The 24539-nt window shown below is 38.6% G+C and overlaps 1 protein-coding gene across 4 annotated transcripts in view; it reads right to left on the bottom strand.

The window, feature by feature from the left end:
• Mpp7 (MAGUK p55 scaffold protein 7) overlaps positions 1–24539 on the bottom strand; it is a 235856-nt gene that overhangs the window by 196592 nt on the left and 14725 nt on the right. Inside the window, exon 2 of one of the 4 annotated variants that reach the window (XM_076831406.1) lies at positions 16524–16553. The exons of the other annotated variants lie outside the window; for them this stretch is intronic. The gene's annotated coding sequence lies outside the window, so the exon portion shown is untranslated. The remainder of the gene's footprint in view (positions 1–16523; positions 16554–24539) is intronic. 4 annotated transcript variants of the gene reach the window in all.

The raw sequence follows: 24539 nt of genomic DNA, 5'->3' as shown, positions 1-24539 counted from the left end.
CATCATGTAATAACATTCCACACAAATGAGGCATTTAGATTGAGAAAGAGAAGAATTATCAAGGTATACAAGTTCGGATGTGAGATCATCTTTTATTATATTAATTAATGGAAAACAATTTTAGGCTTTTATGTTTATCTTGTTAGTCTATTTACTTTCAACTTTAAAAGTTTCTCATTATAGAAAGAAAAAGAGTATCTTCCACTGAAATCATTAATATATGAAGTACTCAAAGGAACTTTGGGTATTTACAGCTAAAGAATGTAAATTTTTCAAAATGGTTTGGGCTAACTTCATTCTATGACCGTTCAAAATAATTCCACAGGGTTAAAAGAAAAAAAAAACCCAGATTACTCAATATGTAAAACAGAAAGATATAAAATGTTATTTTTCATTTATCTTAATAAAATTCTGAAAAAATAAATTACAGAACTACATTCCTCTCTGTAATCAAAAGTGGGAAAATCATTTTTGTAAAGTTTTAAGTTAACAGTCCCTTTAATCAAATTTAATTAGGTTCAACTATTTGTTTTTAGATATAAACATCATTTACTTCTTTGAAAAATGTCATTATAAAATTCTACCAAAATCAGACTCTGGCTAACTGTTAACTTCAAAAGTCGAACACATGTAAATGCAATGTGTTATAACTAAACTTATAAAATAAGTTTTACAAGAAAACAAGCAAGACTAATTCATGCTGTACCTAACCCATAATAGATGATGATGATGATGATGGTGGTGGTGGTGGTGGTGGTGGTGGTGATATGATGGTGATGATGATGAAGGAGAGGTAAGGAGGAAGAGGAGGGAATAGAGGAGAAGAAAAAAATCACAACCATTAAATGTGGACAGATTTAAAAAAAAAAAAAAAAAAAAAGTTTAAAAGCTTCCAAAGCAGAATTAGAATGGCCAAGATCATGGAGAAAAAGTGAACTATTCTTGGGATGCGCTCAATATTGTATGCAGCCTCCCCAATACCTTTCCCAACTCACAAGCAGTGGAGATGAGAGGTTAAGAAGGTAGGGAGAAGACAACTGCTAGAAGACAGAAGTTGGCAGGGACTTTGTTTGACACAGGTAGGATGACAAACACTGGGTTATGAAGGAGCTAGGACTTGAGGGGTCAAGATTCCAGAGAAAGGAAAGGCATGAAGAAGTGAGCCCAGTAATCCCAGCTGCCTTTCTTCTCACAGTATTCAAGATTCATCAGCAAAGACAACCAAACCACTGGTAGAATGAAATTGCTAAGGGAATGAAAAACTGAGCAGAGATACAGTCTGTCTCAACATACTGGGAAGGCGAACACTGGAGTACAGGCTCCAGCAAGGAGAATGACCCTAGTAAATCCTACCATATTTTAGTGGGACCCCTAAAGGTCTATACCCAGTTGAGACCTCTAAAGAATTCCACCAATAGGGAAAGGGAGAACTCAAAATAAACTGGACTAAACATAGCCTTTTAATCAGCTGAATCCCTCACAGAAGTTAAATGATTATCTCTATTCCAACTGCCTACAAGAAGCTAAAGAAAATCCTGTGTGGGAAGGTATCATCAGAGCCTCTACAATTTTCCATATATAATGTCCGATATTCAATCAAAAATTACTAGACATACCAAGAGATAGAACCAATGGGAGGAAAAAAAAACTGTCAGACCTGGTAGCACAGGCCTATAATCTCAGTGACACAAGAGGCTGAAAGCAGGAGGATCACAGATTCAAGGCCAGCTTCATCAACTTAGCAAGGACCTAAGCAACTCAGTAAGACCCTGTACTAAGAGAACTTCTCATTTTTATTTAAAAAAAATAAAAAGAGCTAGATATGTAGCTTAATGGTAAAGTGCTCCCCAAAAGAAAAAAAAATATTACAAGTAATCCAGATGCTAAAATCACCAGATAAGGACACTAATCACAGTGTATGTTGAAAAAATTTTAAAACATGGAGAATTTCAACAACACCTCTAAGGAATGAAATGAACAGACATGGTTGACAACCATTAGGCTTTGGAGTCAATCATCCCTAGATTCAAATCCAAGCTCTGACACTTATCAGATAATGTCTTCCTCCTAGTGTCACTATGAAAATAAAATGGCTTTCACAGTACCTGGCCATTATGGTTTGGATCTTAAAAGTCCCTCCAAGGGCTCATGTGTCACCAGGCTTGGTCACCTGGCAATGGCCCTACTGGGAAGTGGTAAAGTCCTTAGGAGGCGGAGCCTAGCAGGTCATTGGAGGCATGACTGTGAAGTGGATATTGCGACTCCAGCCCTTCTTCTTTTTGTTACTGGTCACCATGAGGTGAGCACTTGCCTTCTGCCATGATGTACTGACTTGCTCTAAGACCAAAACCAATGGAGCCAAGCAACATGAACTACAACTTCTGAAATGGTGGGCCAAAATAAACCTCTCCTCCTTTGAAGTTGTTTATCTCAGGCATTGTCACAGAGATGGAAAACTGACACACTGGCAGGTGATAATAGTCAATAAACCTTGTCATGTGTGACAGTCATAAATGTGGGATCAGAATTACCTGACCATATTTCTTTGCACACTTTCCTTTCAATGTAGCAGAATCATATACTACTATCAACTCCTTTAAAAAAACAGCATCAAGTGAAAAAATCCTATCTATTTTTCTTTTCCTATGTTTTTAATCACCAAGAGAATGTATTCTGGAATTACCAATGCATGTCAGAAAAAGTATTTTATAAATAGCACAAAAATATTAATCCATATTCTTCCCCGAAAAAAAAGAGTTGAGGTAAACAAGAAGCAGGCTTCTATTCTGTTATTTGTTGATGGGGCTTTTTTTAGTTTGTTTTTTAAGTGAGAAAGGGGGAATATCAAGTGATGGAGGGTGGGTAGCAGAGGGTGGGTGGGCATTAAATACAAAAGCCTCTACATTAGGCTTTATATCATGTGCTGATACCTATGGCACATGAAAAAAAAAAATCACTCTGTAGAACTTAACAGCATTGGTGCTTACACACTATTGTTTCTTCTGACCCACAGCCCTCTAAGGCAAGCTGCAGCTCCATCTTACCCTTCCTGTTTATTTGAGAACAGCACAGACCCAGGTCTCGATCCCACTGTCCCTTCTACCCCATCTGACTCAAGATTCCTGTCCAGGTAGAGCCACAGTGATACCACCAAGAAGAAAAACAAGTTCTTATTTTAAAAATGTAATCCTTTAAAGCTATCTGCACAAAAAATCTACAGCTTGTCTACACACAAAAGCTATCTGGTAAATTGTCTATAGGGACTGATTAAACATTCAGCTTTACTCTGGTTAGACTGACTGAATGGTAACTGCACATATACAAAGAACATTTACTGAGCAACTATCAGGCCTGGGGCTAGGATCATAGAGAGAGGGATCCTCTCCCTGCTCTGAGGAGCACACTGGGTAGTGGGGGAGTGGGCCCCACACCCTGCTAAACAGTGACTAAAAGGAAATCAGAAAAGCCTCAGTGCAACATGATCACATCACCCACTCAGTGAGAAGACTTAGGGTTCAACCTTCCAGGCAAAATTATCCCTCCACTCTAAACACTGCTCCCCAGGTTACTTGTACTCTCAAATACACCAACTCAATAAAGTTAAACAGAAGCTGCTATGTCATCAATAATCTACATAGTAATTCCAACTTTCCTCTATATGCTGTCCTCACAATTTTTACATTAAAAACTACTTTTTATATCACATTTTTCTTAAATCCAACTTTTTAACTTAAATACCTACATTTGAACCTTTTAAAATAAATACAGTGAAACCATGTGTTTGAAGAGCTTGTTATGTTTTACTAATACACATGAAAATACAGGCATAGTACTTAAAACAAAAAAAAAAAATTCACTAGAACAGTTCTAAAATAACCCTACATGTCCATACTTAGGGAAAAGTGGCATTAAAAACACAAACCACTATATAGCAACTATTGATAAATTCTGTTTAATAAATAGAGTGCTTTTGACATGATCATGAATATCACTGTCATCCCTTTTTCTACTTGTTAATTACTTTATACTTAATTACCTAAAAAAGGACTCAATTATTCCCAAGGGAAATCCATTCCATTCCAACCTCCCTGATTCTCTATAAATGAACAGACTGTCTATATCTAGTTATTAGTTAATGATCTGAAGCAGCGATACAAATTTCCCTTATGCCTACACATAACTATGGGTTTTTCCCTTCAATCATTTGTAAAGATAGAAAAATTAAAAACAAGTAAAAACATCATGTATCATATTTAACTATGTTCTAGCCAAGTAGCTAGTAACTCTCTTCTGATCCAATTTAAAATTAACTGAAAAGGTTATTTTCTACATGATACATTTCAGCTCAGTGAAAGATTTATTTTATCCCCAATTTTCTATTACAGAAAGAATTTCAATGGTTTTGCAAATTTAGATGACTAAAAGTTTATACTGTAAAATTATTCTTTAGTTCCTTATCAAAGTTTTCTTATGTCAATCCAGCAAATCAGCCATAGGGAGCCCAAATTTAATTAATTATCTTTTATCTCTCAACCAAGAAAAACTGTTCTCACTGACTTTGTCTCAACAGTTCCCTGTCCAGAATTAGCCATTTTAACAGTGAGATAATGTAGATGCATTAGCAAAAGCAGATCTTGTACACAGATGAGACAAAAAACTAGCCTTGAACACTTTCCTCCCCAGCAATGGGAGCAGTGACCTGCACCACCATTTATGTAAGACTGCCAACTGGTTCATGGGGCAGGAACTCTCTGGTGTTTACCATAAATGTACCAACCGCAGCCCAGAGGCTTCACACTCTACCAGGCAGTGCATTTGATGATGAAATGGGTGGAAGACCAGATCCACAGCATTTACTAGTTCAGCAAAACTTTTACAAGGAGATACATAAAGTAAGACAAGCCAGTGTCTGTGTGTGTCTCTCAGGATGAATAAGATTCATTCTGAGACACACACACAAGGATTTAAGTATGGAAAAGCACTCTCTGCCATCATCTCCTGGAAGTGGTCATAATAGGAACACCTGTGAGAAACCCTGAGTACTTAACTTATTCAATGCCAACAGTACCTCCATTCTTCCTTTACCTCCCAATATGTATCTCCTAGGCTGTTCTCCATCAGATGACCCTTGAATAGACAGGGGGTGGGAATCAGGAACACACCAATGGTAGTAATGCAGAACACCATCCAACTTTTTAAGGAAATCCTCTGGTCACATAATATACTAAAAAATAAGCTATTCTATCCTGGGAGACACACACAGACACTGGTTTGTCTTACTTTCTGTATCTTCTTGTAAAAGTTTTACTGAACTAGTAAATGCTGGTGAAATAGAGCTTAAACTTAAGCACCATGCATTAAGCTGGGTATCCATTACCACAGGTACTTTTTATTTTAAAAAGCTGACATTTATGTTTTAGTTATTGTTTAAATTGCATAAATAATACAGCTTCAGCATTTCTAATCTGAATACATGAGTTCAAAATGTTCTAAAATCCAAAACTCTTTTTGAGTACCTTGAGATATCACAAGTCGGAAATTCTATACCATAAAACTCTGCTTCCTGCATAAAATTATTAAAAATGTTATCTAAAGTTATCTTCCAGCTAGATGTATAAATTGTATATGAAGCATAAATGAATTTTGTGTGTTGACTTGGATTTCTTCCCCAAGATATAACATAAACAAAAATGTTCCATACTTTGAAAAATCCAAAACCCAAAATTCTTCTGGTCCCAAGCATCTTGGAGAAGGAATATTTAACCTGTACTGAAGTATAAACAGGTCATGAGTTTAGAAGATAGAAGTCTGATTACATACCAGTTCATGAATTCTTGCCCTGGAGGCTTGAGAAGGCTAATACAAGGCAAAATCTCACAATGAGCCTGCTTATACAGGGGGTCTAAGGGCCAAGCATATCTAAGTCATATGCCATTATGAAACACTTTAAAGAAAATCCAAAATTCTGTACTAGTAGTATATTCAAATCCCTTTGCGCCATGAAATACCTTATACCAAGTAACAACAGCAGCTCTTGAATTTGAGAAATTTAACAGGTTCTACCAACTAACAGTAGTAGCTCTTGAATTTGATAAATTAGGAATGTGACTTGATGGGGTGAAGGAGGATGAAGTCACAGTATTCAAGTTGTGTTTGCACAATTCCTGAAATAAATATTCAGAACACAGCAATTGTTCATATCCAAAAAAAGGGGAGTCGGTATTATGGAAGGGATAAATGCCGCAGTCTGGCTGGGCACAAAATCACGAGCCACTCACAAGCCTTGTAGATTCAAACAGCAATTCTTTATTCCCGAACTCACACCGGCACTCTGCACGCACGTTCTGGACAAAATCCACGCTCTCCACCAGACTCTGAATCCCAAATACTCTCTGAATCCCGAGAGAACTCAAGGGGAACTCAAGGCGCCTGAGGCAGCAGGATACGCCCTATTCCCAGCAGGAATCACCTTAAACCTGGACGGCCCTAAACCCCGATCCGCCCTAAACCCGGATCCACCCTAAACCCGGATCTGCCCTGGTCCTTGAGCAAGGTCACCTTTCATGCAAAGTCACTGCAAATGACCTGGGTCCACAATGGAGAGTCCTTCCTCTAAGCAACATGGGGTAGGCTGACAAGGAAATTGCCATGTGTCATACCTACTTAGCTATGGCTCTCACCAGATAAAGTCCTAAAATGTCCCTCTTAACTTTTGTCCACCACCGTCAGAACTTTAAAGTTCTACAGAGCTACATTTTTCCACCAATGTTGGCTGTGATGAGAAAGTAAATTGGCTCATGAGCCACATACAGAAAAGTCTCTGTATAAAATCATCACTGAAGTATTTCCCCTTCTCAGAACTTGGCTGTGAAGCATGATCTAAGCAGCTAGAAGGAAGGGGAGAGATCCTGGAGCTGGTCCATAATCTGCAGACCGGAAAGGATGGGAGGGGAGGATGGAGAGGAGAGGCCACCTACAGCTGGAGGAGGAAGGCAAACATCTAACGAATGTGGAGATGAGGACCGGACACAGGCCGGGGGACAAACAAGGAATCCTGGGGTGCTTGGGAATCAGGTAGATAGGGTGCTCACCAGCAAGGAAGGCATCCGATAGAGCCACTGGCCCTGGACTCAACTCCAGGGGCAAGGCTTTCATCCCCAGGAAGGGAGACTTGAGATAGAGAGGGTTGCAGGAACCAAAGGAGACAAATAGAAGCACCAGGGCCTGGGCTGACAGGAAACAAATGATTAAGGTATTTGTACTTACCCCTTAGTATCTGTGGGATATTCATTCCAGGACCCATAGGATATCAAAACCCATACATGCTCAAGTCCCTTATATAAAATGGTATAGGATATGCATAGAACCTACACACATCCTCCTCCTGTGTACACTAAATCATCTCTAGACTACTTATAATATCCAATACAATGCAAAAAGTATGTAAAAGGGTGTTTTCTCCATTGTTTAGGGAATAATGACATGAAAAGAGTGTTCTATGCACATTCAATGCAGATGCAATATTTTCCCCAATATTTTTGAGCCATGATTGGTTGAACCCATGGATGCAGGACTCCTGGATAAAGAGGGTCCACTGTACAATGCAAGCAAGAAACCTAGAGAGGGATGATGGTGGACAATAAACCCTGCAGCATGAGGAAGCTGAGCTCTAAATTTCACCTCCCTGGTGACCACCTTGATCAATCAGGGAATTAGAGTAGAGATAAGCAAAATGGACACCAACTCCAGCCCAGGGAGTTTTTTTAAATAAAATGTTATTTCAAACTATCAAAGTACCAAGAATCTGACTGAAGAGACCAAGCATTAATCTAAGCTGCCACCCAACAGATTGAGCAAACATATGGAAGTGGGAAGCACAGAACATGTTAAGGAAACTGTTTATTACAGTTGGGATAAAACACAAGGTAAATGTTGGAATGAAAAGTGGGAGATAAGATTAGAATTGCTTGTGATCCCAGGGACTTGGGAGGCTGAGGCAGGAGGATTATAAATTCAAGGTGGGAGGTGCTGGGTTTGATCCTCAGCATCATATAAAAATAAATAAACAAAATAAACATATTGCGTTCAACTACAACTAAAAAAAAATATATCAAAAAAAATGTGATTTAGAAAATTAACTCATTAGAACAATTGCAGAAGCCATCCAGCCAAGAGAGAATGAATTCAGGAAGAAAGCATAATCATGCTAGCAAAATGAAGAAATGTAAAATTGCTATCAGAATGCATCCTCTCCACCAGACTGATTAAAGTGGGGGTTGTAGGGTAGGAAGATAGGTCAAGGGCAGAACCAAGGAAAGCAAAAGAAATAAGTGGTTGGAAAGGGAAAAAACCTAACCAGTACCATGCACTGTAAATACCAAGGAAACAGACGTCCTCTCTGACACAGACATCTCCTCAAGGGAATCATGTGTAAAAGGAGACCAAGACATGATTCCCTAGGTTCCTAACAGAGGCACAGTTTTTATTGTTGGCATTTTTAAAGATGCATAAAATGAAACTAGGTAAACTGATAAGCAAAGGATGTTAAAAAGAACAAAATTAAGAGCTTGGGTCATGTCAAAATGCCTTCATATCTAAAAAAGAATTCACTTTGAATCCTTTTCTAAAGAATAATTTCTCAGAATAATTTCTACAAACTATTCAGTGTTAACAATGTGTCTATTCCAAGGTCCATGAAATATACATCATGGTATGTATTTAACTTAATTAAGGCAATTAACAAATTTTGACAAAGTGTGTTCTTTTAATGAAATGTAATGAGAAGAGTAAATACAAAAGGAGAGGTAAAGAGTGAGTTTTTTAATTATCCAGATCTGGTTCTGAACCATATTTTTAACATTAATAAAACCGTGTCATTGCTTGAACACTTAAGCAATTCCCTGCTCCGTGATCTATAAGACTCACATCTGATCTTCATAAGAGCCTTCTTAAGAAGCTCAACAACTTACCCAAGTCAGTAAAGAAAGAGGCAGGGCAGGGATCTGGACTTCAGTCTGGCTTTAAAAACAAATCTTTTTACGTCCTCAAATCCTAATGTCACATGTATTACCTCTCTTAACTCTCTGAGCTCCAGGTCCTCATAACACCTTCTTTAGAGTTTTGCCAAGAAGCAGAAAAAATAATACAAGGAGAAGGTGCTCAGTGAAGCTGGTTTCCTTCTCTCTGTCCTCTATTTTTGTAAGCAACTTCTTAAAACTCATCTTTCTGTTCTATGGTATGGCCTCATCTCTGTTCCCACTATGTTATACATACATTACTAAAACCATGTAACATAATCGCTGGCTTGTCTACTTTCCAACGAGTAGGATAACCTGCGCGGTAGCTATAGGCAGTTCTTAGCTTCAAGGACTAAAGCCTTTGCCCATCATCAGCTTTTAGTCCCTAGTTTCCATATATGTGGCATGTAGTAAGCGCGATGTTGAGAGCCACAGCCCAATGGGGCCCCAGCAAACTTCCAGCTGCCAGCTGATGATTGGCTCACAGCGGCCCCAGCAAACTTCTAGCTGCTAACTGATTGGTTCCTCTGCGGTGAGGCTCATTGGGCTGTTTCCCTGCCCTTTCAGATCATGGAGCTGCTCATTGGGGGACTTTTTTTGGCTCCGTCCACGCGACCCAGCCAATAGGCCTCAAGAGCAGGAGGAGTGGGGGAGGTTGAGAGGCTTGTGGGAAGCCGGTGGTGGCAGTTGGGCTCTGAGGGTTTTTCCTGAGGAGCTATGTGGTGTGGTGTTGTGTTCTAAATATAAAGTTCGTTTCTTTTGACAAGTGGCTCCTGAATTGTGCCCAGCCAGACTGAGGCATTTCACCTAGCCGACTCCTTGCAAAATTCCTCATTGGCAACCTTCCATAACAGGTATTGCCCTTCATTTAGCACAGCTTTACACATATTAGCCCAATCTGCTGGCGTCATGTTCAAGTTGGTAATGGATTTGACCAAGCTTACAGTGAAGGGTGCTTGAGGACCATAGGTTGTTACAGCCTCTTTTAGCTTCTTTTGACAAATGGCTCCTGAATTGTGCCCAGCCAGACTGCAGCAGCACTCAATAAATATTAATTCTCGTTCACATGCAGCCCAAGTGTTCTATCTGCTTAGGTTGCTTGCCCTTTGAAACCTTAGTCATTAGGCCCAATAACATCATTCCAGATGTGAATGAGTTTATGTATCCAATATGCAATCTGTTCTGAGGTCAGCAAATTGCAGTAAGTTGGCCCAGTACCTTCTTCCAGCAATAAAACTTCACTGGAGTCCAGCCATATTCACTCATTTATGTATTATCAATGATTACTTTTGTGTTCCAATGGCATCGTACCCGCAACAGGAGACGACAAGGCCTACAAAGATTGATATAATTGCTAATTTAATGTAATTTCTAATTTAATATAATTGCTAATTTATAGAAAACATTTGTTAACTTCCCCCATTGTTGTATCCATTTGATAAGTCATTAAACATTAAGAATATGTACTATTTACTGTGAGCCAGCCACTGCCTTTAGGTGATAGGTTTGTTGTGATGAACAACACAGGCACCACCCCTGGCCTTTATAGAGCTTAATATCCACCAAGCAAAAAAAGCCAAAATACAAGTACCCAAATAGATAAATAGCCAATAAATACTATTAAATGTGATCAACAACAAAGAACAAGTAGACAATACTACTTGAGAGAATAATGACTATAAGTAGAGAGGAGGCATATTTGTCTTTGGGTAAAAGAGGAAGTTTCTCTAAGATGAAATTAAACTGAGATCCAAATCATTCATTGGTGAGAGAAGAACAGTGGAAGGTCCTTCATGAGCTCACACTGAGGAATAAAGAGGCCCAAGATGTCCAAAGGAGGTGCAGCTAGAACATAATGACCCTGAAGTGGGAAAGCAAGACAGGCTACATTACAGAGCACCTTACAAGCCATTTTGTCATCTGGATTTTCACTTTTAAATTTCTAAAAAACACTTTTGTTATGGTTTATATATTAGGTGTCCCTCAAAAGCTCATGTGTGAGACAATGCAAAAAAGTTTAGAGGTGAAATGATTGGGCTATGAGAGCCTCAACATAATCAGTGCATTAGCCCACTGAGAAGGATAACCTGGGTGGTAGCTATAGGCAGGTGGGGTGTGGCTGGAAGAGGTGGGTCACTGGGGATATGCCTTTGTCCCTGGAGAGTGGAGCTCTTTCTGCTTCCTAGTGCCATGTCCTAAGCCATCTTCCTCTACCACACTCTTCCACCTTGATACTCTGCCTCACCTTGGGCACAGAGCAATGGATCCGGCTTTCTATGGACTGAGACCTCTGAAACTCTGAGCCCTGAAATAAACTTTCCCCCTCCAAAATTTTTCTTGTCATGTCTTTTGGTCACAGGAGCAAAAAAAAAAAGCTGATTAAAACACTTTTATTATAAAAACAATTAAGAAAAACTTCAGATTCACAAAATTGCTCTTCCTTCAAGAATATTCACAATAACAATACCAAGTCCAACTCTAATTACTCAAGAGTAAGAACTTTCTTTTTCCATAACTATCTACACTTCCTTAAATATTTTGATTACCTCTACTTATTACCCCACAGTTATGATTAACAAGATACTCAGTCTCTCCAACAAATCGACTGTTGCAGAGGCAACCTTTTGTCCCTAATTTCAGACTGACACATTTTTATAACAGGTGCAAAAGTGTTGGTAACTAAAATACTCACAACTACTTTCCATAATAAAAATACAAAAGCAAAGGTTATTACACAACTGGTAAATTAAAATCAGACTCAGATTTGTTACAAACAAATGAAGTTTTTTTTTCAAGTAGTATTGTCTACTTGTTCTTTGCTGTTGATCACATTTAATTGCAAATCAGAATCAAGACTTTCTCAATTAAATGTGATCAACAGCAAAGAACAAGCAAACAATACTACTTGAGAGAATAATGAATAAAAATTAATAGAATTAGTTTTTAAAAAGTGTTCTAAAGCACTTCACCCATGTAAACTCATTCTCTCTCCATAACTTTGTAAAACCGGGACATACTTGTACATCTATTTTACAAATAAGAATATTCAGGTACTGATAGGTAAATTAAGCTGCCAAGGTAACCCAGCCCACGGTACTAACCCTGGGCACAGTGCCTCCTAAAAGTAATATCACTCTCACTGATTTGCATTTTAGAGTGCAATTTCACTTAACTTCCCAAGTATGTTCTTGGCAGCATGTCATTATGCTTAATTATCTGTGGTGCCACAAGAAAAAAACATACTGATATAAGGTAAAGAACTGTGGTGGTAGGAAAAAAAATAAGGTATCTAAGAAACCTAAGCACATCTGTTATTTACTTCCTTAAACACCATAGCAACAAGATAGCCGCAATAATAGCAGCAACCATTTATTGAACATCTCTTATATGCTAGGACAGTCACTTTTTACCTTAGTAATCTCATTGGCTATCTACAAAGTGTCATAGTACCAATTCACATACATACAAAATGAGATCTGAGAAGTCAAGTACCTTCATTCCAAAGCTCCTGTTCTGATTATTCCATATGCTACTTATGGATCAAGACAGCTTTCTCTGTATGGCTAAGTCCATGGAATCTGTGGTTACATAATTCTTTATTTGAATAAAACATGTTCATCTGACTTATTTAGGACCTTCTATAAAGGCAGGTGAAGAACTTTTCTGCTGTTGTAATCCCACTGCTCTAGCCAAAGAATGGAATAATTTGATATTCAAGTTAGAAATTGCTCTTCCCTTACCAAGTAAGCTCCATGACAGCAGGTACTACACAAAGCTGGCTCAAAGCCATGTCTTCAATGCCCACAGCAATGACTGACAGCCTTCAATTCTCAATAAACTGGTAGATTTTAACTAAATTCCATGAGTCTGGGTCTAATTTGTGTGATCCCCAACTTGTAAACCCACTTTGTCCAACATCTTCAGACAGTACCACAAAATGAGTCATTCTGTCATTGTCCTTCTGAACTACCACATTTATAAAAATGATTTATTACACAGAGGAACTGGTTTTCAAAGTAAGAATATTTTAAATACAAAATCAGTAAGTTGCCTTTTAAATTATATAAAATCAGAAAAATATATTTAAAACTTGGGTTAATGCAGAATATTTCCAATTAGAGTATTCTTTTTTCTTTTTTAATTATTAATGTAACTTTATTTTCTTTCTTTATTTATTTATATGCAGTGCTGAAAATCAAACTCACACATGCTAGGCAAGTGCTCTACCACTATGCCACAACCCCAGCCCCCAACCAGAGTATTCTAAAAGGACAGGTTCCCAGGATGGAAAGCAAACTGCAGTGGAGCCAGGGAAAGTGGGCTGTAGCCTGGGTTGTACGGGTTCTCTCAGCAATACTGACATGCCCAGGCCCACACCCTAGCAGGCTAAAGGTTTCCCATCTGTAAAACTTAACGGATGAACCAGACCTATTTCAGCTTCTCTATCCAATGACTTTAGGTTGGATGATGCCACTGAACTTTACAGTACAGCTAAAAGGGTGACAAGCTCCGGGATGAAGAGGTATTTGAGCCAGTCCTTCAGGAACATGAGGACTTCAACACACAGAAGAATGAAGTTGAGGCAAATCTCAACTGACTACACCTTTATCCTTATTTAGTAAAAAAAAATCACAACATCTCCTCTAAGGCCAAATCTGTCTCGTGGTTATAATCACCACAAAGAAGAACCCAATGGTACAGAGGCTTTAAAGGTTTAGAAAACATTATTTTAAGAAAGCCAGACAATCTATGGATAGCAACCACGTCTCTCTCCCCTGTAGAGCTGGGTGCAGAGGAGGCACGTGCGCGCCTACTCAGTTCTATCTATGGGGCTCTGCTCCACATGCACATCCTCCATCCTGTTTTTCTTAAACGTTCAGTAGGAAATTAAAGTAAAATATTTATGGTAAAAGATGTGTAAAAATATCAAATGATCACAAGTTAAAAATGTCTTTGGAGAACTTGCTGAATAGTTTATCAGAGACCACCAGCTGCACAGCTTGGGCTGCAGTTGTGGAGATGGAGTTATGAAGCTGGGGAGCTGCTTTGAAGACCACAACCCTTTGAAATAAGTACGTGCTGCTCTGCCTCTACTGCCATTAAATGACGTCAGGATCACTTTGTGGGATATTTGGACTGCTTGGCACAATAGAAACTTCAACACTGCACCAATATCAGCTGAACTAGAAACAAGTAATTAAAGGAACAAGTGTATGACCTTGTTATGACCTGCAACTCTAGTATTGCAATTTTTAAAATTAATTAAAATAGTTCATGTGCATAATGTAAAAAGACACAAATGAGCTCACAAACATGGTTTCCTAGCAAAAGGGATTTAAGCGAGATTTGCAATGTGCCTTACCCTCTTTGCAGATGTGCAGCCTGTTCGGAAGGAACAGAGAAACCTAAGGGAAAATTCACTTAAGATAGGCAACAATCACTGGCTCTGAACCTGTTGCTCTACTTAAGAAGGAAAAAATAGTGGGTGGTGGGGCTAGGCGATCATAACACCATTAGGGGATTTCCAAGAATTGGCCATGACAACACCAACAAAAATCACGCCAGTTAATGATTCAATAGAAGTCTGTTTGGTATGCCAATAAAACTACATAAAATAAGGACACTTTCTCTTGCTAATCTGGCTTGATCCAGGAGTGTATTTTAAAATATCTAGTGTAATGTATGATGTATACATGCTTTATACACTCCTTCCTAAATACCGCTCCTTTCAAACAAAGACTTTGACAAATACTGAACAGCAGGGAGAGTACCTACTTGAGTTGCTGGATTCCTACAGACACATCTGAAGTCCTTCTGTGAAAAATGAGGCCTTTTACAAGGATGCAGACGTGAATAAAAAGACAACCTGCTGTGGCTCTGTGGAAGCTGAAGAGGGCAAGATCCTGATTCCCGTCTGAAAATTAGGCAGACTGAAGGATCTCAAGTCCTCAGTGCCGTGGTCTGTAGATCATGACCATGAGCAGCTAAGCCTGAATACACCTGAGGTGATGCTATGGTTTGAATCTGGAATGCCTGCCCCCCCCCCAGTAGATTCCCAGCTACTGTGAGGTAGTAGAACCTTTAAGAGGTGAGACCTAGTGGGAGAATGTCAGGTCATTGGGGGGGGCGGGGTCCTCAAATGGACCTTAAGACCTCAGGCTCTCCTCTCTTCTTCCTGGCCATCAGAGGAACAACTGGCTTTACCACATACTTCCCACCACGATGTGATACCTGGCCACAGGCCCAAAAGCAACTGAGAGCTCCAAAACTAAGAGCTTTGTCTTTATAAATTGATTATCTTAGATATTCGATAGAGTAATGAAAGTTGATTAACATAGAGAAGAACAGCCACACATCTTCTGCCAAGCTAAAATGTACCTCTAGCTGGGGTTGTGTGGTAGAGCACTTGTCTACCATGTGTGAGGCACTGAGTTTGATTCTCAGCACCACATGTAAATAAATAAAATAAAGGTCCATCAACAACTAATAAAATAAAGGTGCATCAACAACTAATAAATAAATAAAATGTACCTCTAAATTCAAGGTTTAGACAAATATCTGTTCCCATCACACAAACCTAGAAAAATTACTTGCAAAATAAACTATTTCAACAAGTATGTCCAATTCACAAAAATGCATCAAGCTACACACTTACATGCACACTGTCTGTTCTGTATTTTACTGTTAAAAGTTTTGTTTACATCCATAAACATAGTAAGTACATTTATATACATATAAAATAATGAACCAAGGTAATATAAGATATGGATAGATCCTCCAACAATGAAGAAGTGATACTTCTATAGAATTGTTACTTACAACCATTGAAAGGCTAGAAAAATAATAGGAAATAACATAGTTCCAGTAGCAATTGCTGATGAATAATCAAAAATAGCTAATGACTCTCTCAACTAGATTTCACCTTCTCATTAACTGAGTTATCACAAAGATTTCCTTAGAGGGCTGGGGTTATAGCTCAGTTGGTAGAGTCCTTGCCTCACATGCACAAGGCCCTGGTTTCAATCCCCAGCACCACAATAAAAAAAAAAAGGACAAAGATTTCCTTAGATTTTCATTTTATATACGTTCTTACTTCTAATAATGTGCAAGAGAAATTTTTTTTTAAAGAAAAATGTAACAAAATAACTGGGGATATAGCCCAGTGGTTTAGCAGTGCAAGGCCCTGGGTTCAATCTCCAGCATCAAAATAGAAATAAACCAGGCATGGTGGCTCACATCTATAATCCCAGCTAACACAGGAAAACTGCAAGACTGAAGCCAGCCTGGGCAACTGAGAACTACCCTCTGAAAATAATAAATTAAAAGGTGGGAGATGTACTTCCATGTGTGAGTCCCTGTCTTCAATCCTCAGTACCACAAAATAAAAAAGTAAATAAATACAGAAAGGGAGAGAAGGAAGAAGAAAGAGGAAAGGAAGAAAGATACATGGATGCTGATGCTTAGAGATATCAGAATAGCTTCAATTTTTGTAGTTAATGCACTTACTTATTAAATCTTCTCATTCGTTACTACGTCCTACCAAAAAAAAAAAAAAGAAAGAAAAGAAAGAAATGATTTCATTACAAACGAAGAGAAACAATCCAAAATGTCATTTTATATCATCAACAAAATTAGTTGATATGAATAGTTTAAAAGGAATCTGAAGTAGTCTTCAAAAAGACTGTAAATCAGCATACCTCAAATTAATTAGAAAGTCTTTCTGAGTCTTCTGGTACAATTACAAAAGAACTGTGGGGCTGGGAGTGTAGCCCAGGGATAGAGCACTTGCCTAGTAAGCACATGGCCCTAGGTTTGATCCCAGAACCAGGAAAATAAAACCAATTACACCAGAATTCTATCTTTAAAAAAGATCACAGCCTGAGAAAAATTACAAGCATTCAGATCAATGTATTTTGTCAACATTTCTTCAGTGTCTTCACATAGGCACAGTTACAAGGTAACTGGAAACCTACATAAGCAGTCACTCAGCATATCCTCTCATGTGGCCGAGTGGAACTTCAATGCAGAAAGAAAATCCTACCCTCCCCTACATTGCAGGTCACTCACACATACCTTAATGCTAAGAGATAAGCATTCAGGATCTAGAAAAGCAAAGAGTTTAAAAGTATTTTGTCTGTTTTAAGACAAATAACATCAAGGGGGCTATCACAAAATGCAAACACAGTGTGGGGGTTGTAGTTCAGTGATAGAGTGTTTGCTTAGCATGCAGGATGCCCCAGGTTCAATCCCCAGCACCACAAAACAAGACAAATGCAAACAGTGGAAGAAATTCCACTTCTTTGCAGAACAGAATCTTCTTTGCCATTAACAAATAAACGTCTGGATTTATTAGACCTCAGAATTTTATTCCTAGTCCTGAAGAAATAATAAGAACAGCATATATCTCAGAATGTTCATTAGAAAGTAGTACATCTACAGTTACCAAGGCACTCCTAAACTCGGCCCCATATTCTCCAACAATCAAAAGCAAGCATTTCATACAGTATTAATGCCATGGAAACAAAACAAATTAAGATAATATGGTTTTATAGCATTAACCGACTTTTAATGGCCTTCTAATAAATTAAAAGATTCTTTGGCTCCCAGAACCAACAAAACCAAATATACAGATTTGCAGAACAATCATACCCACCCCACCCAATGTTTATACAGTGCCTACCCTACATCGACGCAAGTATAACATGGCTCAAATCACACAGCACATAGGAGTCTGCCTGGACAATCTCTTCCCCACTCTCTGGCTACTGGTAAAGAAAAATAAATGCCTTTCAAAATAAACTATCTTCAACACCATCCCCTCCTAATTTTCTACATGCCATCAAATTCTGCATTATAAATCAGCAACCATAAGCTATCCTCATTTGCCTTTCTATTCATAGTTCATTCTGCTTTCAATTTTTATTTAGTTTACCCATAGAATCTAAGGTTCCAAGAGAGAAAGTAGATAGTATTCATCTTTGTATCTGCCCAGAACCCATATTATGCCTTTCAAATAATAGGAATCTAATAAAACTTAATGAAATCATTCAGCCAAAATGTTTACAGTACAGACTTAAGAGGTACTGTCCAATCTGAAAATGTTGCCATTAAAGAATACCAAAACCAAATGCAGTTGTCACTTTCAAGCTGATGACTCCAATTTTCTGTCCCCATCCCAGACCCACCAGACAACCAAGTGTAATTTTCACTTAATGTACACAAACCTCAAACTCAACACATTTAAAAACAATTATATCTTTTAACTACCTCCCCACAGCTGCTCCTCCCAGCATGCCCTCTGTGAACAGCATGGATCGGCATGGCCATCCACCCAGATGACCCTGTCAGAAATCTTATAGTCCAGGTTGAGTCTTATCTCCCTCTTACCTATTACATCCAATCAATCACCACATCCTGTCATCTTCCTGATTTTGTTTTAATTGGTCCTCTTCCCTACATCTGCATTGTCACCAACACAGTAGTCCAAGCCATACTCTCTAACAGCTAAACAACTTCTTAACCAATCTCACCATGGATCTGCTTCCAAAACCCAGGTCACAGAGAAATTCTAAAAAGTAATGATTAAATTAAAAATTGTGTATGCCCAGCATAAGTGTATATATGTCTGTTTGTGTGTGTGTGTGTGTGTGTGTGTGTGCACATGCAGAATATATCACTATATTTTTTGGAGTACCAAGCACACAGTCCACAATAAATAAATATGAATGTCTATTTGTTTGTCAAACTTTCCTGACCACTCTCTCATGTCCTTTTCACACCAAGCATAAACATTACCAAGTAAGAAGCTTTACTGAGTTATTATTAAATAAGCCTTAGCCATGATTAGGCTACAGATTGACTCCAAAATAGAGGGCCAGACCAGAAGGGACTTGTAATTGAGATGAAGAAAGAGCTTCTACATGCAAATTAGTAAACTAACAAGTAGCACTGCATAAAGACAAATAAAGAAATATATCACTGTAAGTTAGTGTTGCAAGAAGCAAACAAATGAAAGGGAGTGTGTATAAGTTGGATTGTTAGAAGATAAGAAGAATAGAAACAAAAAGGAGCCACTATAAGGAGGCAGGGGTGTAGCTCAGTGGTAGAATCGTGCTTAGCCTGTGCAAGACTATGAGTTCAATGCCCAGCACCCAAAGTAAAAATAGAACAGGAGGACAGTATAAATGAAAAACTATGAAAGGACCCAAAACTGGGGTGTGTACACTTACAGGAGCACATATCACGCATGTACAGGTTTGACTTGAAGGGAGGAGGGTAAAAGACCAAAGAAACTGATCTGATTACAAAACAGGTTTGTGTTTTAAATGTTAAGGCTGAATGCTTCAAGAGCAGCACAATATTAAGAACAATGAAATCTGGGTAAGTCCATCATGCCAGCTACAGAATAGGAGGTATAGTCTCTGGTTTAAGCCTCCTACAACCATATAACTACCATTATTACTACTTCAGTTTACACAGCAGAAATTGAGTCTAAGAAGCATTTACAATCTGAAGGTCATTCAGCTGGTAAGTGGGAGAATCTGAGTTTGACTATAGCAATTTCAGAGCCCTTACAAGTCCAGAGGAAGACCTCTGTGAAAATAGTGTGCTGTTAGTAATGTTTTAAAACTCTAACAGGGAACAGGGTAGGGTAAACTGCAGGCTGCACATTCAGCAAAGCAACAGCAATGGTCACGTGGTCCAGAGGTGAGCATAATTAGACCAAGAAGATGGCAATGAGATTAGAAGAGATTAGTGCAAGAGAGACATTAAGGGGGAAAAGCAAGCCTGAAAATAGAAACTCAAAGAGCCGTTAGGATTAAACTTTAAGTTTCATGAAAACCATTGTGGTCCCACAAATGGGAATTGGGTCAAATGAAAAATGGACGTGTTGTTCCATTTTAGGACTTCTGAATGAGGCAAATATGAGATATTCACATGAAAACACCCCACAGGCAACAGGAGCAATGAGACCTAACTAGAAGACGGGGATAAACATAATATTACAGATATTCACTTTACGTAACTTTCTCAAACTAATGGAGACATTGCTTTAATACTGAAAACAAGGGCTGGGGCTGTAGCTCAGTGGTAGAGAGCTTGCCTCGAACACATGGGGCACTGGGTTCGATCCTCAGCACCACATAAAAATAAATAAATAAATAAAGATGTTGTGTCCAACTACAACTAAAAAATATATTTTTTAAATATTGAAAACAAACAACTGTTACCAAAAGAAATTAAAAAAAAAAAAACTTTTAAAATAACAACACTTCCGGCCACAATAACAAGTTCTCAAAGTGGCCCTAGCAATAGCACTTCTGCATATGTTAATTGAACCAAAAATTCCCTGCCACCTACTGGAGTCCCTTGCAAACCATCCCATACCCATTGCAATACCGGTGCAGCTTATTTTGGAACACAAAGCATTGAGACTGTGTGCTAGTATAAATATGGAAAGTTCAGCCAAATGTTAGATTTCAACTTACTGTCAGCGTCAATTCTTAAATTTCAAATCAATTTAAGTCATGCAAACAAATAAGGATTTTTACCAAACGTTAAGGAAACAACAATGGATTTATACTAGCAACCAGGTACATTAAAAAAGACATGGCACACAACACAAAAACTAGAAGTGAAAATGTCATCTGGTCTTTATATCAACATGACTAGATACTATCAAAGTAGACAAATTGAAAACGCAAGTAACATGCAGTATGTCATTTATGTTAATGAACACTTAACACGGTACATGTCCTCAAATTAATGAAACATGGGAAGATGATAATCACAGGGTATAAAGCCTCAATTAAATAGACAACCAAGTATGATTTTTTTAAAAGACGTTGCACAACCATGTTAAATACATCTAATTATTTCAGTTTCACTGGAGGGTGGACCTCAAATGTTCTCATCACTGAAGATGTCAATGTTTGAGATGCTGGATGAATTGGTTGGCTTGATTTTGTCATTCTACACTCTATTCAAAAATCATAACATTACTTTGTATAGCTACAGTTTGTCAACATATAATAATTTTTAATTAAAATCCATATATAGTAAAAGTACATTTAGAAAAAGATGAAAAGACATACATAAATTCCTATTAGAAACTGCTTCTGGGGAGAGAGGGAACTTGAACTGAGAAGTGAAACATAGTATATTTCAACTTTATCTGTGATGTTTCATTTCTTCTATTAAATAAAAATCCGAAACAAATACACCAAAATGTTACCAACTGTTAACACTAGGAGAAAGTCATCTGGTATTTATACTGCCTTTCTGTATTTCTGAAATTTTAACAAAATGAAAAAGAAAGGGGAGAATGCAAATTCTCTCACATAATGAAAATATCATATGAAACTTATCTGACATATCCTGCCCGAATAACTCCAGAGTGAACAAGGTAAGCCTCATTTCTTCCCCAAGCAGCCAATTTCTATTTCGGACTCCTAACATTTCTCTTGAAATAGAATGGCATAATGAGCATATCTAAATTCTTGTTTGATCTCCCAGAGTGAATTGATGGGGTGGGTTTTAACCATAGACAAGGTCTCCAGTCGCAGCAATCAGGAAGTGCACCTGCCTCGTCGGTGTCTCCTAAGGAAGCTAAGAGGATGAATTGAGAGGGAAGAAGCCACCAAAGATAATCTTCTAAGCTCAGTGTCTTTCCTCTCATCACAATCTTTGTCCCTAATGCCTTTACAGATCCTTCTTCAAACACCAGCCACCTGCAGAGATGTCTACCAGACAGTGGCTCCTTTTTCCTTTAAAAGATAAACCTCTGAATAAAGTCTTCCAGGTAAGTCATTTGCTCACTCTAGGAATGCACAGCATGCTCTTTAAAAAATCCAGTTTTTTAAAAATAATCATTGATACCAGATGGACACCAGGGATATAAGAAAAAGGGAAAAACACCTACCTTCAAAGACATGTCTGTTCATTTTTCCTCCTCTCAATTTCTTAGTCAGATCCAAGAAAATTCACATAGAAACTGTGGCTACATGATCCCTAAGAATCATCAATACTAGCACCTGCCTGGGTAAGGAGAACTGGAAATGTGAGATGGGGAATGAACAGGGCACCAGGTTAGGTGGTCTTTGCTTTCTAATGTGCCCAAACCATAACAGGTAAACCTGACTACCACTTTCCTTCAGAATGATGGGGGATTGAAGAGAACAAGGGGCAACAGATGTTGATTCATCTTGTATTTTTTTTAACCGGCCAGGGTGATTCATTCAGTTCAGCAAGTGTCAACACCCCTACAGCTAAGGAGACAAAAATAAATACCAAGGGAACATTATTGTACACCTACTCAATATGCATCTTTCCAAGGAACAATAAGATAATAAGGCAGTAATGTAGTGATGATGGAGTTCGAATTTCAAGAAGCAGAATTCCTTTCATCAGGACTGAGGCAACAGGACACTGGTACACTTTCTAGTTCTCTTGACTCTGAATTCATATTAGCAATAGTATAATGAAGTTTCTCAGGCTCTAGATTCCCAAGGGCAGACCAGGACCTATCCTGGAGGAGGGTGCGACTGCCAAGGCCCTGATCAACTCAGACCTGGGAAAAGCACAGACCAGCTGGAGATGACATGTGACCTCCACAGAACAGGGCAAAACAGTCCCATGAGAGACAAATGAGCATGTGGCCAGTGAAGTGATCCAGGGTGGCAACTTAGACAACAGGGAAAGAGAACGCATGACTTGGAACACATTCCTAAGTCTGACTGGAGCAGAGGCTAAAAGAAAAAGTGTCATGGAAAATAACCATACAGAGGTCCAGTATGACAGGCTTTGAAAGTCAGACAGCAACTTAGTGTGACAGATCCAAAGAATCAAGGGCCATTTCTAAAAAGGAAGACTGACGCACAGAGTCAAGCAGAATCATGAAGGTCAGCAAGCAGCTCACGCCTGTAACCTAGACAAAAAGTGACAAGTATCTAAGATGGTGGCAGCAGCAGACACTATGGAAAGGAACTGACAGTAACACCTGGTCACTCACAGAACAGCAGAGATGGAAAAAGGACAGCTTTTTAGGGTGTTTAACATGAATACTGTTAATTAGTAATGAATAGCAACTATCATTTACTGAGCATTGGTTTCTATTATACTTCATAGGTGTTTTCTGATTTAATTATCAGGACCATCATTTGTGATAGGTATGCTCTTCAGCCTGTTTCAGATAAGAAAACTGAGGCTAAGCAAGATTAAAATATTTGCTGTTATGGTTTGAATTCAGAATGTCCCCCCAAAGGCCCAGGTGTTAGACTTGATCCTCAGCTTGGCACTACTGGGTCATGATGAAAATTTTAAAAGGTGGGGCCTAGTCGGAGGGCATCAGGAACATGCCCTTGAAGGGCACATAGGACCCCATCCCTGCCTTTTATTCTTTTTGATTCCCAAACCTGCAGTGAACTGCTGTTCCGCCATATGCTCGCACTGTGATATGCTACCTTATGTAGGCAAAAGAAACAGATCAACCAATCATGTAACTAGAATCTCCAAAACTGTGAGCTACAATGAACTTTTTCTCTTTATAAGTTTATTTTCTCAGATATCCATTATACTAACAAAAAGCTGACTAACACATTTGCCTAACTCCATAAGATCAGCAGTGACCAGAGCTGGAATTAGGTTAAACTAACCCTCAAGGAGTCATTTTATAGTTCACACTCTTCAACTTTAGGATATATGGCCTTAAGGTTTTTCAGTTGGGTGAGCATGGCAGTGGACATAGATTAAACAAGAAAGAGAGTTGTGGGAACAGACCTTCCAGGACAATAGTGATTATATGCAGGGTCACTGTTAAGAACAGCAATGGGCTAGAGTTGTAGCTCAGTGGTAAGCACTTGCCTAGCAGGTGGGAGGCACAAACCTCTGCACCACATAAAATAAATAAATAAAATAAAGGTATTGTGTCCATCTACAACTAAAAATATTAAAGAAGAACAGCAACTCTTATTTCTCCTCACAATGAGGCTTTTGGCCTGGAGGAAGCAAAGTCTTACTCAAGAACATACTGTTGGTGAACAGCAGGACATATACAGATAGTTCCTGTGAGGTCCACTGGAAGTGTGATGTAATCCTTGGCCTTATAGCTGCATGCCTCATTGAAAACCAAGGGGCCAAACAAAGGCCATCCACCTTCCATGGTGTTTCTGTACCCCTCGCTAATCAATTAGAGACCTGAGTCTAATGTACAGTGCATGTAGGTACAACCTCTTCTACCTGTTCGTATACCTCTTAAAAATGCTACAGCTGATTTTAAAGGGATGAGCATTTCAGATGAAACCTGCCAACTCTGGGACATTCAAATATCCAGGAAATATCCACTGAGCAACTACAAATTTGAGAGAACAAATTACCAGGTGCATGTGTTGAACTGGAGCTCACTGAAACCACAGTTTAGTTTAGGCATTTATAAGGAAATAACTAAAACCAAAACAATAAGTAAAAGTTTAATGGAGGCAGGGATTGAAAAGTGGGTCAAGGACTGAGGATACTCCCAGAATT

Source organism: Callospermophilus lateralis, chromosome 13 (assembly GCF_048772815.1).
Source record: "Callospermophilus lateralis isolate mCalLat2 chromosome 13, mCalLat2.hap1, whole genome shotgun sequence".
In the NCBI taxonomy this organism is placed as follows: Eukaryota; Metazoa; Chordata; class Mammalia; order Rodentia; family Sciuridae; genus Callospermophilus; species Callospermophilus lateralis.
Note: the sequence above shows the minus strand (reverse complement) of the source record. Positions and strands in the feature narration are given on the sequence as shown.